The following is a 19,705-nucleotide window of genomic DNA, read 5'->3' on the forward strand; positions in this document are numbered from 1 at the left end:
GATTTAGACTGGGCAACTGATAAACAACATGAATTTATTGGCACAATCCAGAAGTCAAAAAGCTGGTGACCAGCAATCACTGATGAAGGCTTATTTTTCAGAGATGGCATATTTTTAGTTTCCTTCAATGGGACTAGAAAGACAAAAGCTATGCTCTCATAGAGAAGAAAAGCCAGGGAGATTTCTGAACTCCTTCATAAGGACACCATGAGTGTGTGAAGGCAAAGCCCTTATAACTAATAATTTCCCAAAATGCCCAACTTCTTAATAACATCAAAAGAGGAATAAGGTTTCAACCTAGACATTTCAAGGTCACTTTCAGACTATGGCAGCAGGTATCCAAAGCATGCGTTTGCACACACACATGCACACACACACACACATGCACACACACATACACACACACAATCTCACACAAGGGATTGTGGGCTTGGGTGAATGCAGTGCAGCTGCAAAGCCAGGGCCCAGCATGTGCACTGTCTTGCTATTGGGTGTCTCTCAGGTTTCTGGCAAGGATGCCATAATTTGGCTATGGAACTGGGGTCTGAAAGGAGGGTGTTTGTGAAAAAGTTGCAGCTCTTCAGTCAGGGCATTTATATGTTTTAAGATGGAGATGGCATCTCTATCCCTGTGATGGCACAACAGCAGCTCCTTACTGACAGAGGGGCATCTCCCATTGCAGGGATCCACAGCAAGGCTCACTGTTAGGACCTCAGAGGGCAGAGATGCCAGTGCTTTCTGCAGAGCCACCTTGCTGGGGAGGAACATGGTGCTCACTCTGTGGTGGATAAAGACAGCTCTCATATTCCTCCTCTATATCTGCCCATCTGCAGATGTCACAAGTTTTCTGAGCTCAGTGCATTTGTCTGTGAGGTTTTCCTCCATTTTTATTTATGTATTCATGCTTAGTTTTACTGTGTCCCTGCAGGCTTATGAATGGTCACATGAGTCCTACTCTGAATGCTATAATTTCTAGCTAGTTTTCTATTTTTGTTTTTCCTGGGGGGATGGAGGCTTGTACCTGCCATGCAAACTTGAGGGTATAATATCTTTTAACTCACTAAGGGTGAATATTAGCATCAAATGGTGGAAAAAGAGGACGCTGTTCACAGCATTACAGCTATTCATAGATGCAATGGAATTGTGATTTCCTATCCTTGCAATTTTAGAATCCACTGTTTATTTTTAATAGGAAGTTTTTATGGTTATAGGAAGTCACTCTTTGCATCAAAGAACTCAATAATAATTTATTAAATTAGCTTATGATGGCTACTAGTCTCTTTGAAATGCTCAAGTTAATGAATCAAGAGGAAAACTCCTATGATCTATATTTTGTGGTGATTATTTGTGAGTTATGAACTTGCTGCTCTACAATGATGGAAGTAGGAAGATTTTCTGGAATGGAGGGGAGCCTTTTATGTCCTTATATCACTTTGATCCTAAAGGTAAAATTTTAATAGGAAATTATGAAAAATAAAATTTAAGAAATGACTACTGATGTGGATACTTCAGCAATAACAGTTTGCATATATTCATCAGACAAGAATCAGTAACAGTTGCAATGTTGGTACCAGTCCCAGGTCCACAGGGAGAGGCCACTGTGGAACTGCAGGGAATCAGTGACTCTGGCAAATGCTGACTGTACTAAATCTAAAATAATTGCAACTTTGACAGCTTCCTAACATTCGGGGGAACTTAGCAAGCCTCTGTGGCATCAGTTGATGAAACATAGGATCCTCCCTGTAAAATGGGGCAAGAGGGCTCATGAATGCTTTCCAGATGAGAGGAGGCCTCAAGGTTCTTAGTGAGAAGGAACAGTGGCATTGAGGTTTCATCTCTCTAAGTGCTGCTTCAATTTGTACACTGGAATCATTTGTGGACCTCGAAAAAGTATGACAAAATGCTAACTCATGTTGCCTCCAATGTATGGCAAAACATTCAGCCATATACAGATGCCCTGGGATGTAATGACTGTGTAGAGCAGAGGTTTACAGATGACCACATAGTGATCATAGGCCACGGCAGCCAGGATGAAGGATTTGGTGTCTGTAAAATTGCAGAAAAGTAAAACTTCAGGGCATGTCCATAGTAGGAGATGGATTTGTTCTCTGACAACACTTTGAACAGCATTTTGGGGACAATGACTGAAGAGTAGCACAAGTCTATGAAGGACAGGTTGCTGAGGAAAAAATACATGGTGGTTTGAAGGTGCAGATCCACCCTGATTAAAAACATCAGTCCAGTGTTCCCCACTAAAATTGTACCATACAGCACCAGAAATATGACGAATAAGAGGATCTGCAGTTCAGGGTGCATCAGGAAACCCAGTAAACAGCATGTAGTTTCCCAGTGCTAGTTCCTTCTTTTGAGTGGCTTCTCTTTTTCAGAGAACCTGACTTCCCAACGTGATATGTAGGTGAAGAGAGGAGATAATTAGATATGCAGCCATTTCTTGTTTTTTGAAATTATGTGAAAACACAACAAATACAGACACCACATGTAACTGATTTCAAGTATAACCTTTCAGAGATGTACATGAGAGATAGTGGCTGTAAGAATTTATGACTCTTACAGCTACTTGATAGAGTCTGATCATTGACTGCTTTGCCACTGGGCAGTTGGTTCTCTGTGTTTGGGGTCAGTGTTTGATTCTTCTTCCTTTCAAACACTGAGCATGAAACAATAACTGGCTGAGAGCACTGAGGTAAGTAATCAATGAAGGAACAGATATATAATGGTATAAAGAATAATGTATATACTGCTTAAAATATATTTACAGATTCTGTTTTGCAATGAGAATTTTAGAACAATTTGCTTCTTCTGTCCAAGGTTTTTTTTTTTTTTTTTTGGTACCAGGGATCGAACTCTGGTCTTTGTGCTTGCACAGCAGGCAGCGAAACCACTGAGTTAAATCCCCAGTCCTGTCTAAGGTTTAATATATAATAGTTTGCATATCTCTTGACAGTGGATGGGGTGGTTTAAGTCAGAATATGCTAGGTAATTGTTTATAATTTTAAAATATAAAACAGAAGCATTATTACTGACATGAAACAAATGTAAGAAAATATAAGGTCTGTGAATATTTTTGGTAGAAGAGTTTAGGATAATGCTTAAATCTTGTCCACATGTTAAGCCAAACTGACAAATTGGCTGACTTGCAGCCAGACCAGACCAGACAAGACCAGACCAACTGGCCACCTCAGTCATTGTTCTGACCTTAGGAGTGGCCCAAGGAATGCCTTCCTCAAGGGCTACTTTTCCCCATGAGAACCAGAAGGATCCTTACTTGCAGATGGAAGATGTCTCAGGAGTCTCTGCAGTCCCTCAGTGTCAGCCATGAGACTACAGGGCCCTGGGAGGACTCAAGGGGCACCTCCCCTACAGTTCGCTGCTGCAGATAGGAGGAACCTCATCAAGGCCAGCCCACTCATTGGGGCCATTTTGCTGTGGCCTCCAACTGTTATGGATGTGTGAGTTAGAACAACAGACATGCTGCACACTCTGCCAGATTTGAGTCCCTTTATTAAAGCTGTGGGCTGAATGGAGGCTAGTGCCTGGATAGATCTCTCACCACTGGGAAGCAGTTTGATTTCCCCTTTGCAATCATGCTTTCTTTTGGGGAGGGCTCAGGGGAGAATCTTTTGTTTTTAAAGACAATTGGTGTATTTAGGTGTACACTACAGTTCCATTCATAATTGGGATCTTGTATCATTACATGATGTATCTTGGTTCTTATTTAATCCTCATTCCTCTGCCCTCCCTTCATTCCCTCAACCCTTTCCTATTTCCAAGACTTCTTATCCTATTTTTTTCTTTGTTCATATTTTTCTTTTCCCTTCATTTCTTTCCCCTACCCATTTAGACCTTTTGTTCCTATTACACAATATCAATTATACATTTTGATCCTTTTTACACTTTTAGTTTTTCACACTAGAAACTATTCAGTATTTACACATGTCTGTCCTATTTATTTCACTTAAGAGAATGGCCTCAACCTGCATCCACTAAGCTATAAATGTCACTAGTTTCTCATTATTTATGTCTGAGTAGTACTCCATTTTATATAAAAAAACCTACAGATCCCTCCCACCACTCCTGGCCCAGAGGAAAGGGCTTTGGGGCTGCTGTGTGTACTGCCACTCCTGGCCCAGAGGAAGGGGCTTCTGGGCTGCCTTCCATCCCAGAGCTCCCGTCCCAGAGGTAGGGGGTTTGAGCCACCATCCCACTGCTCCTGATCCAGAGGATGGGGCTTCCCAGCCACCATACCTCCTGCCACTCCTGGCCCAGAGGAAAGGGCTTTTGGGCCACCTTCTGTCCCACCACTTCTGGCCCAGATGAAGGGGCTTATGGGCCACCATCCCTTCCACCACTCCTGGCCTCTGTCCCACCTCTCGTAGTTCAGAATAGGTAAGCCACGTGGGTGAAAACAGCATCCCCTGCCCCCCCCCCCAGTCAAAATGAGAAGGCACATAAATAAGTCTCAAAACCAGACTTCCAGATAACCCACAGCAACCCCAAAGGGAAATGAAAGTTACCACTCTGATACTCAACCACCTGGATGCACTGAACTGGCAACAAAAGGGGATCTAGAAAAAATGAAACCAGAAATAATTTCTCAGATAACAAGAGAGATTGTGCTCCTAGTGCAAGACATGATTAATAAATCTAGACAGGAGCTGAGGAACATGATGAAATCTTAACAAGGGAAATGAATGGAATCCATAAAAAAGTTGCAAATAGATTTCCATGAGGTGAAAAACTCCATTGAAAGTGTACAGATCAGAATGAGTCAATGTGAGGACAGAATTTTAGATATAGAAGATAAGATTGCAATTAATGACCAGGAAAAGAAAAATCCTTTCAAAATTATAAGGGAACATGAGAAATCATTCCAGCAGCTGCTAGATGATGCAAAGAAGAATAACATAAGACTGATTGGAGTCAAAGAAGAAATAGGAGAGAGTGCAGATGACATAAAAAATCTCTTCACAGAAGTAATGGGAGAAAACTTCCCAAGCAGGGGAAAAGAACTTGACATACAGATAAGTAAGGCATGTAGGACTCCAGCTAGCCTTGATCAAACAAAATCAACACATAGGCATATAATTGTTAAGATTACAGAAACTCAACAGAAGAACAAAGATCTACAAGCAGTTAGAGAAAAGAAACAAATCACATACAAAGGAAAGCCCATCAGAATCACAGCAGACTTCTCAACACAAACCATCAAGGCAAGAAGAACTTGGAGTGACATATTCCAAGCCCCAAAAGAAAACAGCCTCCAACCCAGATTGATGTACCCTGCAAAACTATCTTTCAAAATTGATGGAGAAACAAGATACTTTCATGACAAAGAGCACCTTAGGAACTTTGTGAATACCAAGCCAGCACCTCAAAAACTGTTACACAATATCCTAGGAACAGACATTTAGGATCACAAGCCCAGGAAGCAAATCAGAATGAACCCATCTGGCACAACAAGAAATTAAATGTAAAGGGGGAAAACCCAACAAAAAGAAAAAAGTCATGGCAATGATGTCAATAAATTTCAGTTATAACCATCAATGTTAATAGTCTCAATTCACCAAGCAAAAGAAATAGACTGGCAAAATGGGTCAAGAAGCAAAATCCAACTATATGCTGCATACAAGAAACACACTTAATTCAAAAGGAAACTCATAGACTGAAAGTTAAAGGGTGGAAAACAATACTCCATGCAAAAGAAACCCCCCAAAAAGCGGGAGTAGCTATCCTCTTGGCAGATCAAGTAGATTTCAAACCAACACTGATTAACAGAGACAAAGAAGGACACTATATCCTTGTAAAGGGAACAATCCAAGAGGAAAAGATGACAATCATAAATATCTATGCACCAAACACTAAAGCACCCAACTATATAAACAAATACTAACGGACATGAAAAGTCATGTATGGACTAATACAATTGTAGTGGGGGACCTCAACACCCCACTGTCACAAATAGATAGATCAACTACACTAAAAATAAGTAATGAAATACTAGAACTCAATCGAACTCTTGAACAAATGAATTTAACAGATGTTTACAGAGTCGTCCACCCCACAAAATCAGATACACATTCTTCTCAGCTGCACATGGGTCATTTTCCAAATTAAATCACATACTCATGCATAGAACATGTTTAAGTAAGTTCAAAGGAATTGAAGTTATCCCCTCTATATTATCAGAACATAGTGCAATGAAATTGGAGAATCATAGAAAAAGAAACTGAAAAATTTCATAAATATGTGGAAATTGAACAGCACACTTTTGAACAACCAATGGGTCACAGAGGAAATTAAAGAAGAAATCAGACAATTCCTTCAATTAAATGACAATGACAATACAACATATCAGAATCTATGGGATGCAATGAAAGCAGTCTTATGAGGGAAATTCAAAGCCCTGAATATGCATATTAGGAAAACAGAATGAGCCCAATTAAACAACCTGATGATGAACCTCAAGCTGCTAGAAAAAGTAGAGCAGGACAAACAAAAAGCTCATAGAAGGGAGGAAATTATAAAGATCAGAGGAAAAATCAATGCAATGGAGACTAATAGAACAATACAAAAAATCAATGAAGCTAAGACTTTGTTCTTCAAAAGAATCAACAAAATTGACAAACCCTTAGCCAACCTTATCAGAAAAAGGAAAGAAAAAGCTCAAATCCATGTAATTAGGAATGAAAAGGGTGGAAATTACAATAAACCCAGCAGAAATCCAGAGGGTCATCAATACCTACTTCCAGAACCTATATGCCAATAAGATGGAAAACACAGAAGAAATGGACAGATTACTAGATACATATGAATTATCAAAATTGAACCAAGAAGACCTAAAAATTCTAAACAACCCAATATCAACCAATGAAATTGAAAACATAATGAAAAAATTATCAACTAAGAAAAGCCTGGGCCGTGATGGCTTCACTGCTGAATTATACAGGACATTTAGAGAGGAACTACTACCACTACTGTTTAAAATCTTCAATGAAATTGAAAGGGAAGCAATACTCCCAAACTTATTCCTGGAAGCAAGCATCACTTTGATCCCCAAAGCCGAGAAAGACCCAAATGAAAAGGAGAACTATAGTCCAATCTCACTAATGAACATAGATGCAAAAATCTTAATAAGATACTAGCAAATAGAATGAGGAAGATCATCAAGAAGATCATACACCCTGATCAAGTGGGATTCATCCCAGGGATGCAGGGATGGTTCAAGATATGCAAATCAATGAATGTAATACACTATATCAATAGAGCCAAGGACAAAACCCATGTGATTATCTCCATAGATGCAGAAAAAGCATTTGACACAATCCAACATGTATTTATGATAAAAACCCTACAAAAAATTGGAATAGATGGTCTCTACCTCAAACTGATAAAAGACATCTGTGAAAAACCAACAGCCAATATCATACTAAATGGTCAAAAACTGAAATCCTTCACACTAAAATCAGGAACAAGACAAGGATGTCCACTATCACCACTCTGGTTCAACATAATTTTGGAAATAGGAGCCACAGCAATTAGACAAGAGAAAGAAATAAAAGGAATAAAGATAGGAAATGAAGTCAAATTGTCATTATTTGCAGATGACATGATACTCTATATAGAAGGCCCCAAGAACTCCACCAAAAGTCTTCTAGACTTAATAACCAAATTCAGTCATGTAGCTGGTTACAAGGTCAACACACAAAAATCAATAGCTTTCCTCTACACCAATGACAGACTCACTGAGAGAGAAATAGGGCAAATAATTCCTTTCACAATAGCCTCCAATAAACTGAAATACCTAGGAATCAACCTAATGAAAGAAATCAAAGACCTCTTCTCTGAAAACTATAGCACTCTGAAATGAGACATTTAAGATGATATCAGAAAATTGACAGACATCCCCTTCTCCTGGGTAGGAAGGATAAATATAGTGAAAATGGCCATACTTCCAAAACCACTATGTAGATTCAATGCAATTCCAATTGAGATCCCAGCAGCATACTTCACGGACCTTGAGAAAACAATCCAAAACTTCATTTGGAGCAAGAAGAGACCCAGAATAGCAAAAGCAATTCTCGGTAACAGAGACATGGCAGGGGTATCACAATCCCCAACCTGCAACTCTACTACAAAGCTACTGTGAAAAAACCCAGCATGGTTCTGGCAAAGAAACAGACCTGAAGACCAGTGGAATAGATTAGAAAATGCAGAAACAACTCTAGACACACGCAGCCATCTCTTCTTGATAAAGGAGCCGAACACCCTCACTGGAGGAAAGATAGCCTCTTTAATAAATGGTGCTGGAAAAATTGGGCTTCAACTTGCCAAAGATTAAAACTAGACCTATATCTCTCACAATACACTAAACTAAAATTGAAATGGATTAAAGATCTAAATATTAAAACAGAAACACTGAACCAGTTGCAACAGAGGTTAGGTAGAACTCTTGAAGACATCAGTGTAGGAAAAGATTTTATGAGCAAAACCTCAGTTGCCCATGAACTAGCACAAACAATCAACAAGTGGGATCTCTTCTTATACAAAGCTTCTGCACAGCAAGAGAAACCACCAGCAGTGTGAAGAGACAACCCACAATATTGGAAAAAGTTGTTACCTGCGTTTTCTCAAACAGAGGTCTACTATCTTGAATCTATAAAGAACTTAAAAAGATCAGACCTCCCAAATTTAAAGATCTCATCTGAAAATGGGCATCTGAAATGAATAGACATTTCTCAGACAAGGAAGTAGAAATAGCAAATAAATACATGAAAAAATGTTCAACATCACTGGTCATTCGAGAGATGCAAATGAAAACAATGCTGAGATTCCACCTCATTCCAGAAAGAATAGCTGCTATCATGAATTCAGCCAATAACTAATGCTGGCAGGGCTGTTGGGATAGAGGAACACTGCTTCACTGCTGGTGGGAGTGTAGACTGGTGCAAGCACTGTGGAAATCAGTATGGAGTTAGCTCAAAGAACTAGTACTGGACGACCCATTTGACCCCACTATTCCACTGCTGGGGATCTTCCCCAAAGAATTAAAAGAATCATACCACAGTGATATATATGCACCTATGTTCATAGGTCACAGTTTGTGATAGCTAAAACTTGGAAATAGCTCAAATGCCCATCAAGTGGAGACTGGATAAAGAAAATGTGGTTTTTAAAAATAAAATGGAGTACTACTCAGCCATAAAAAATGAGAAATTAGAGACATTTATACCTAAATGGATGCACATTGAGGCGCTACACTTAAGTGAAATAAATAGGACACACATGTATAAATACCAAATAGTTTCTCTAGTGTGAGAAACTGAAAGTGTAAATAAGGACTAAAAGGTATAATAGATAATGTGAAATAGGAAGAAAATGGGCAAAGGGGAAGGAAGTGGGAGGGGTAGGGGAAAGGAAAGAAGGGAATGGAATTAATATGAGAAAATGGAAAAATCGGAACAAAATCTTTGAAAATAGGGAGGAATGGAGGGGTTGAAGGGAGAGCTGGGCAAGGGTGAAAAATAAGAACCAAGAGAGATTATGTAAAATGCACATTTCCAATGATGAATGTCATTGTATGTTATACCTAAAATGTGCCAATGATTAGAATGAATAATCGATAATGCAAAATTGGAAGAAAAGTTCCAAATGTTTAGGCATAGTTGGAGGGACAGGGGAAAGAAAAAAGGGAAGGGAAAAATGATGAGAAATGGAAAAAATTTAAATAAAGTCTTTGTTACTAGGGAAGGGTGGAGGTGGTGAAGGGAGGGCTAGGAATGGGGAAAAAATAAGAACCCAGATGCATCATGTAAAGGTACAAGTTCCCAATGAGAAATGTAAATATGTTGTATACCTAAAATGTACCAATATAAGAATTTAAGAAAAAAAACCTAAATTGAAATATTTTGATATAATGGAATAGGTAATTTAGGGAAGTATTTGAACTTCCTCCTACTCTATAGATCTCCTATTTTGCTCTTCATTTGTATATATATATATATGTGTGTGTGTGTGTGTGTGTGTGTGTGTGTGTGTGTGTATACTTTCTTATATAGGAGAAATTATGCAAAAATAAATCTACATCTTCTGTATCCAGAGGCAGAACCATTCCAGGTTAGTAGGGGGTGCAAGGAAGTTTCACACTCTAGGAGAGCTAAAAAACATCCATCAGATCCAGCAAGTTTACTGAAAGACGGGATGTGGGATTTGGGTGCTTTGTCAAAGACAGGTATAAGCTGAAGGTGAGGCTCAAGATGGACTTGGGTTGGCTATCACATTCCCAACTCCCCTAAGCAAGATGTCAAAGCACTGACCCAATTAGAGCCTCTTAATTGGGCAAGGGATTATACAAAGGATTACAGTAGCATCTCATATACATCAGTTTAACAGAGGTTATGTGTTCTTTTGATGTTTAGCTTAACAATATGATCTGAAAAGTAATGATTTTCCTTGGGTAAAGGCATATTCCTCCAAGGAGCCAGAAGCAAAATCCCCAATTCCATCCTTTAGCCTATTTAGAGTGCAGGGGCCTTTTCATCAGAATAATGACTTGGGACCCATATTTCCAAACTATGATATCTTTAGTGACATTTGATTCCCCACTATAGGAGGTGATCTTTATAAAGCCTGAGTTATGGCAGTAGAAGTAAGTTGGGGACCCAGAGCCATGCTGTCCAAGTAGATTGAATCCAGGATATGCATAAAAATCAGGAATCATTAGGATTTGGGTGATTGAGAGCACATTTCCAGAGAGATATTTACTTAATGACAGACTTTAAAAGATGAAGCAATACAATTTTCACCATAAAACATTTTGTATTTAGAAGTATGACATGATGCTAGAAGTGAAGCATATTCATTTAAAATAATAGAAAACCAAAAATTCTTTGACAAAGTGAAGGAATGCAAGACTTGTTAACATTTTTTTACATACTAGTAATTTTCCCCATTATTTTCCTTTGTGCCCTTGAAGCTTATTTGGATGTGTAGATATAGCTCTATAGAACTATTGTATTCAGTCTCATTCTAATATTATAACTAAAATACCACAATCTAACATGACATATGTTAGGTCAGCCTTTCATTATCCAACACCTCCCTGCATTACATATTCAATGGTGCCTCATCGTTCACTGAGTGAACCATCTATTCACAGGTCATAAATACACATTTTGAGGCCCCACAGGAACGGGAGGGAACCTCCATTCCAATTGGCCGGTTTCACCTGTTTCATCTACAAACTATATATTTGTAATGTGTTTTTCTGTTTTGCGGCATTTGTTTTAGTTTTTATTTTACAAAAGTAAAATGATCAGAAAGACAAAATCAGCAAGGAATCTAACATAAATTTTGCAATGAATTCAGTAAATAAAAACTTGATTTGGTTATATATAATCAAGTCAAATGATTTGAAAATGTAAAAATAAAATATAATTAGAAAACTGTAATATTTCTTTCATTATTATCTGTACAAGAAGAGGAAGCAAACATAAGATTGGAAAAAGTAAACAGTGAGAATCTAGGAGCATAGATATCATGAATCTTTCATTAAATCCCATGAAATCAACTGTGATTTACAATAGTTGGCCTCTGAGAAAACATGTGCTCCCAACATTTCAAGACAAAATTTGTTATTTTGAATAAGAGCTACTTCTGTTAAGTATTATATTGTTCAAGGACTTGTAGGAAAGCAACGCTGTTCATCCACATTATAACTGTAACAATCTTAATCCTAAATCTAAGCATAACCCTAACATCCTTAAACTAACCCTAACCCCAACCTTAAAAACCCTCACCCTAACCCTTAACCTAATGTTAAAGTTTAGGCCAATTGAGAGGCTGAGGGTGAATATCTAAGCCAATATCACCTCATTAGGCATGAGACTGCAAGATACCACAAGGAAGATTATTTTACTCAAGACTTTCTATCATTGAGATACATTAGGGCTGAGTGTAGAGCTGGTTAAGACAGCAGAGCAATTCTTGTATCTTCTGTTTCACAGCAGCAACCAAAGTCATACTGAGATTTTATAATCCATTTCAGTGTAAACATTCCTGTAGTTTAACTGCTAATTAACACAGTTTAATTTCCTACACTTATTTACCTCCTTTTTGTTTTATCTTTCTGTCTTTCTCTCACTTTCTATAATATTGTCATGGTAGATTTTCTTTTCTTTCAGCTTAGACTGGTTAAAGAGTTAAATGTTTGTTTATCTTATTTTCATTCCTGAATGACAATATTTACACAAATTTATGAGGTAGATTGTGACAATTTGATTTATGCATATGAGTATCAACTCAAATGTATTAGCATATCCATCAAAATACATCTTTATCATTTCTTTGTGGCAAGTTATTTACTACTCTTCATTTTTTGAAAAAGTGTATGTAATTTCTGGAAAAAATACAGTATTTTCATTACTATATTTTATTTCCCCAATTTTTCTAGCTTTAACTTAATTTTGTCTCTAGCATCTAGCACTAGAAAATCCTTCTCCTGATTTGTATGTTGTATGTTGAATGGTACTAAAATTTTTTCATTCATTGTGTGCCTGTCACTGTATTTTTCATGCATGTTTTGGTTTAGCTCTCTACTGTTCTTGTACATTACCTATGTAAAGTGTATTTTCCATTTTAACAGCTAGATAGAAAATTTATTTCTGAATTCAATTTAATATACATATTAATTAACTGTTTTCTATCTCTGAAATATTAATTTTATGTTCCACTCTATTCTGGGTAGTAAATATGACCCATTTTAATTAATTTTTGCAAACTCATAGAAATCTATGGAACACTTGTCATCAACTGGCATAAAGAACTCATAGATCGGGAAAGGATTCAAAAGGTGACCTGGGGATCTCGTTTGACATCAGTAGTAGTCAAAGATGATAGTTTTCCCTCAATGCAGAAAAAATACAAAAATAAGTGATACAACTTATTAGATCACAAAATTTACTATAATTGGAGAAACTACATGTGAAAGAACTCAGTAGTAAATGGGGTTCAGTAGTAGGAGCAATACAAAGCAATGAGCAACAGCGCAATTAAGGTAGAATTCAAGGGAAAGGTGTCAAGGAAGCAAACAATTGAAAGAGGAGACTTACAAGTAACTGGGAGGAAGTTGTTCCAGCCAGACACCCTTCAGTTGAAAAGGTTGCATAGATGTTGGTATACAGAGTGTGAGGAAATCCAAGGAGGAATATATAGTAAGGGTAAAATGATTTGGACTCATGGTAGTATGCACTATGAAAATGAATTCAGACATCTTTATTGGAAGAAGCAAAGTTAGGCAGGAGGATCTATATGCAAAATTCCTCTAAAACTAAAGCAACTTGATTTTCAGGCACATGGCACTGACTACATTACAGGCACAATTTTATGTAATGAAAACTAAGCTAATCCAAGTCATAGTCACTTCAAATTCATTTTGTACATCATAGTATTTTTTATTCATTAAGTTTATTGTTACATTTTTAGGGACATATTATGGTCACATTCATCCTTGGGCATTTGTACCTGTACATGTTATGTCTTGGTTCTTCCTTTTACCCATTCTCCTCCCATGCCTTTCACCCCTCATGCTTCCCTATTTAAAAAAATCTTTGTTTCCATTTTCTCCTTCTTTATTCATATTTTTTCATTCCCTTATTTCCTTTCCCTTTCACCCCCTGCCCTTCTTCCTCCTCCTTTTTGAACTTTTCTTCCTATTTCACTTTATCTATTATACATTTGATCCTCATTTACACTTTCAGTTTCTCTAACCAGAGCAAATATTCAGTATTTACACATTTTTGTCTTATTTAATTCACTTAAGTGTATGGCTTCAATGTGCATCCATTTCACTATAACTGTCTCCAATTTATCCTTCTCTATGGCTGAGGAGTACACCATTTTATAAAAAAGAACAACAAAAAACCCCCCAAAACATCTTCTTTATCCCATCACAAGCTGAGGGGCATTTGGGCTGTTTCCAAGACAAATGCTGCTGAGGTTGTGGGAGAAACGGAACCCTCCTCCACTGTTTGTGGGAGTGCAGACTGGTTCAACCACTGTAGAAATCAGTGTGGACATTCTTGAAAAAACTAGGACTAGAGTTTCCATTTGACCCATCTATTCCCCTGCTGGATATCACTCAAACAAGTAAAGAGCATCAGACCACAGTGATATATGCACATCCATGTTTATACACCCACAGTTTGAAATAGCTAAATCTCAGATCATAGTATTTTAAAGAGAGTTTTCTGGAGGAAAGTTATAACCTTACTGTATAATATTTCTGCACATTCCTGTATATTAAAATTCAAAAATTGCCCAGCATTGCATGTTCATTCTTTAGACTCTTTTCATTCAATAGTTCAAGAAATGTTTTAGTCCAGGTTGTCCTCTGGACTATCAGTGTGTAGTGCTTTGACATTAAGCCTAATAAACATCATCTAGGTAATGAGAATGGAGAATGAAAAACAACAGTGATGTCATTATATTAAAAAATCTGGTTAGTATTAGTAACTAATTTGTCACCTATTGATGTTCAGTTAACTTGCAATAAAATTCAAGGATCATTTTTTATATGTCACTACCACAGTATCAAATTTTAGAGAAAGCCAGATTCTATTTTTTATTTTCTAGATCAACATAAAAATGCAATATAATGAGATTATTCAATATTCAATTTAATAAAGTTTCATTTCTCAAGGGGAGGTAAGCTATTTTTCCATTTACAAAATAATTTGATTTTCACTATTCCTATGCACTTTCTCTCTGACCACATAGCAGCTTTACTGTATTATTTTGCTTGTGAGTTTTGGTTACAATTTAGATTTACTAATATACTGCCCTCAAGTACATGAAGCTAGACTGTGTCTAATCTTCCCCAGAGTTGTATCATGTTCCTGGGACTTGTGATTGACTTACAAATTTATTAAGTGAAGAGTGAATGAATGGATGCTATATGCTTGTCCTTATGCACATAGATTGTTTGATATTCTCAAGTTAGTTCTTTTGTTTGCCTATTCTTCTTCCTAGCATTGCCTCAGTCCCTGTATGAACAGTTTATGGTCCATTTACTCACCCCACTCTCCTCTCCATTCCCAATGCTGTACTCTCAATTTTTATGAAACTTCTATGGAAGTTCCACATGGAAATGTTATTACAGATCAAAACAAAGCACAACAAAGTCCAGTTTTTTGACAGACTGAGCACTTTGAAATTAAGGAATTTGGAAGGGCCTTGGAAGCAATATCTCTCTAACTTTCCTCTAATAACACTTCTCAGGTTCTGCTTTCACCCTTATAGCTGGCTGCATCAGTTACCACTAAACTTTTTAATCTCTATTGTATCTTCCTTAATATCTTTAAATATTTAAATATTTAATTAATTCAGCTCCTTATTTGCATCATCTTTGCTATCACTGATCATTTTCACTGTCAGTTGTCAAAATTTTTGAAATTTCTTCCGCTGCAACAACAGCATGATCAGTTTTTGGGAGGGAATTATGAATTTGGAAAACATACTGTTTCCTTATGATCCATTGAGTGTGTGTGTGAGTGTACAATTGTGTGTGTGTGTGTGTGTGTGTTTGTGTGTGCTGAAGTTTGAAGATCACTGGGACTGCAGAGTAGAAGACCTATTGTGTGGAGGTATTTAGAGTAAGTGGTTTGTTGTTGTGATATATCTTGGGCTGTGATGTCTCAGCATGGAAGCAAACAGTTCAGCCCTTGGTTTGTGACTTTGGCATGAGTTCGAGCTCTTAGCGATTCATTTTGAAGACATAATAGCCACCAATAATGTCAATATCTTATGAACACACCATATATCAGCATGTAATTTAAAATTTCTTTGAAAAACTAACTACCCAGGAACAGAAATGGAGAGTAACAAGGTGAGAAAGGAAGAAAATAGGCCTGCATGAGAATATTTATGCATAAGGAAAAGAGAGGGCACTGGGGATTTAGCTGACTGGTTTCACAGCCTTCTGTGCAAGTGCAAGGACACAAGTTTGATCCCCAGTACCCCCAAATAAAAGGGAGGGAGGGGATATTTGAGAGAGTATGTGTATAGAAGGAATACAATAGAGAAGAGAAAGGAGTATAAGTTGGAAATGAGAAAAGGTATAGGGAGGTTGAACCCAATTAATAATCTAGCAGATGTGTGTAACTGACAAATGTTATGTAGGGGTCCATAGACATGGAAGGGACTCATTATGTTTTCTGGCTAACCTGACTAGAAAGAGTTAAAGCTTTGCTGGAGTGAACAATTAACTAGACAAGAGAGCAGAAAAAAATGTACCACTGAGGCAAATAGCAGGTACCATAGCCAGCTTAGCCTCCTGTCCCTACCTCCAGTAAAATTCCATGGAGTTGAAAGGGAGAGGGGACTACATAAATCTTATTTAGTATATATCTCTCTATATATATTTTTTCCTCACTTTAGCATCAATATATTACTGCCTTAGATACTTAATCACTAACTAGAACTTGTATGTAAAGTTCCTCCTAAGCATCCTATAAATTCCAGGGTAAGGCCCTGATAAGGACAAGTTGGCCCACCTAGGAATGTGCTTGTAGACAGTGGAACCTCGGGGTAGGGTTCAGGGCCTGGGATCCATCTATGCCAATCCAGAGAACAATCAGGTTGTGACAAGTTCCAAGTATGGGCCTGGGAGAGAGAGAGAATCATATTGATTAAAGAAAGCTGAAGACAAAGCTTCACAAGTATAAGCCTTTCTGAAGCCCCTTACCTACATCTCACAGGGTAGCTTTCTGTGCTGTCCCTACTTTCCTCTTTCCTTACAAATAAAATGATTAGTTTTCCTTTTAAACTTTGTTCCCTTAGCTTTGTTCCTTTAACTCTTTGGGGCTTGATATAAGATCCCAATGATCTACTCACACAGCAAAGTGCACATCCGCAGATACAAAAAGTGAGGAAACCACATAAAACAACCCTGATATGAAAGAAAATGACCAAACAAAGTAACACCCTATAGCCACAAAAGCAGTAATTTTAATTATAATATAATTATACACACACACACACACACACACACACACACACTGATTATTCCTCCTTGTGGGGCCACTCCTGTCACTTCAATGTCCTGTGTATTGAGACTGAGGGTGACAGTAAAAGAGAGTAGCTGCATAATCTGTGTGCAGGTCCTGACCAATGGCCCAGGTTCCTCATATAACCAGCCCTTGCCATGGGTTGTGTGGCTACCCAATGCCTATGAGCCACTCAGGTTAATCAGAATGGCACCTATAGATCAATAGATTACAGTATGTTTATGTAATAACATAATGTAAAATTTTTCCACCATATGTAATAACAAAAATAAATCGCATTTAATTTAATTAAAATTAAAGAATTTTTAACATAAATGTTGCCTACAAAGTCACACTTTCTATTGATGGGTTTGCCAAGATAAACTGATACAATATATTTTCTAAATGATTAAAACTGAAATAAATGAGTGTAAGATAAAACTAGGTCTTATAAAAATAGGTAGATATTAGAGAGTGGAGAGTTGAAATTGTCCATAAATATGTGATGAGAGAAGAGCCCTAAGAATATATCAAACAATAAATATTTATTAAATTCTTGATCCTAATCATAAAGGAGGACAACCAGGAATATCTACAGATATTGATTTTCAGAAAAGATAGATATTGAAGGTAAATAAAATATGATTTTAAGTAATATTAATGTAATAATAGGCATAATTTTGTAATTGATTTGAAAATAATTTATATTTTTAAAATTTTAAAACATTGATAAATCTTAATTTGTAACAGAAATTTTGCACTTTAGACACCTAAAATGATGAAATTTTTTTTCTATAAAATAACTTCAATTTCAAAAAGGCAATAATTTTACAATCACATGTTTGGAGTGAAGCAATCCATGTAATAATTTTTATACCATTTTAAATAAAATATCTCACTTGGGAACATTACAAATAACCTTAAAATTCCAAAGAAAATTTTAAACTTACATTACAAATGCAGATATAAAATATTTTTTTAAATAAGGAGATTTTTATCCCTCTTCTTGATCTAAATTTATGGACTGCCACATATTTTAAATTCACTCTCAATTCTTTCCTTTTCAACAGGTTTAGTTTAAAAGTATAACATATGAAGCAAATGTGATAGGCATTAGTTTATTTTAAAATAATACTATAAAGCTGAAGACATTGCGAGAAAGGCAAAGATGCCAGGGGCTGAAGCTCACTGTCATGTCACTGAAAGGATTGGTCTCCACATGGCTCACAGAAACACACCTAACTGCTGTTATTGATCATGATTTTCAAACTGGTAAATTCAGTACATTTCATTGTAAAATGAGAGGCATAATTTTTCTCATATACTGAGTACATGATGATCTTACATGCTTTAATTATATAGTTTATTAGATAGATATCCTTAAATTTAATGAAGAAAGTGGCAAATATTGTACAAGAAATGACAGGAATTTTGTTAAATATATATAGACATTTATTAATAACCACTGATTTAGGAAAACATGCACAAAACAGGAAACTATGGATACAGCATTTTTCTTTTATACATAATCATTTCCCAATTTGTCTTTAACATTAAGATATATCACTTTCCTGTAACTTAAGCCTACTTCAATGTATTACCTAAACCTAAAGTGGGAAGTGCTGCCCTATTTTTTTAGCTGCTTGTTAGTTTATAAATTAAATGGAATAAAAAAGACTTGTAAAACATAAAGCAATATTGTTCAGAAATATGCCCTCTTTATTATGTCAATATATTATAAGAATGCAAGCCTTTTGATGATAATGGCTGTCATTTACTTCATTGTCCTAAAAGCTTTAAGTCTATCCTCTGATGAGACAGACATGAAATAATTATATAACATGCATGTGGGCATAAAGAACCTTATTATTTCAGTGAATTAGCGATTGTCACATGCTAGAGAAGCACCAGATGTAGAATCTAAATGCAGTAATCTTGACTTAAAAGCAGTTGACCCAAACATTGCTGTTGAAAACCACTGTAAACAGAATGAAATGTGAAAAATGAAGAGGTTTTTCATTATAAAATATTTTAAAATTTAGGATTGGAGAAATGTTATATTGATATAGTTTATTAAATTGGAAAAAATCTTTTTTGCACAATAGTTTTCTTTAACAACACAGAGTTTTTAAATGTTAGATTTAACACTTAATTAATGACTCCAAATTATACCGTGAATTTGTAAGTACCAGTGTACTCTCAAAATGTCCAAATTCATGTTTGTTAATAAAGAGTAGCTTGAAAAGGAAAAAAGAAAACAAGACATTTTTTTTTTAGAATGAGACCAAGGACTTTCTTAGAAGAAAAAAGGAAAAGTGGAAAATTGTAAATACCAAGCATCACTTTATTTTAATTGTCTAGCACCCACTCTCTTCTGCAGGACCTTAACAACAGCACTTTTCACCTCTTTGTTTCTGAGACTGTAAATGAGAGGGTTCAGCATGAGGATCACAATCCTGTAAAACACAGAAGTCACCTGATCCCTTCCCAAGGAGTAGGATGTCTTTGGTTTTAGGTAGGCAAAGATTGTACTGCTATAGAAGATGGTGACTCCCAGGAGATAGGATGCACACATGGAAAAAGGCTTTTTTTTCTGCAATGGAATTAATTTTGAGGATAGTGGATAAAATGGACACATAAGATAC

Source organism: Heterocephalus glaber, unplaced genomic scaffold (assembly GCF_053883595.1).
Source record: "Heterocephalus glaber isolate CG9 unplaced genomic scaffold, H.glaber_assembly_v1.0 deba00000896, whole genome shotgun sequence".
Lineage (NCBI taxonomy): Eukaryota > Metazoa > Chordata > Mammalia > Rodentia > Bathyergidae > Heterocephalus > Heterocephalus glaber.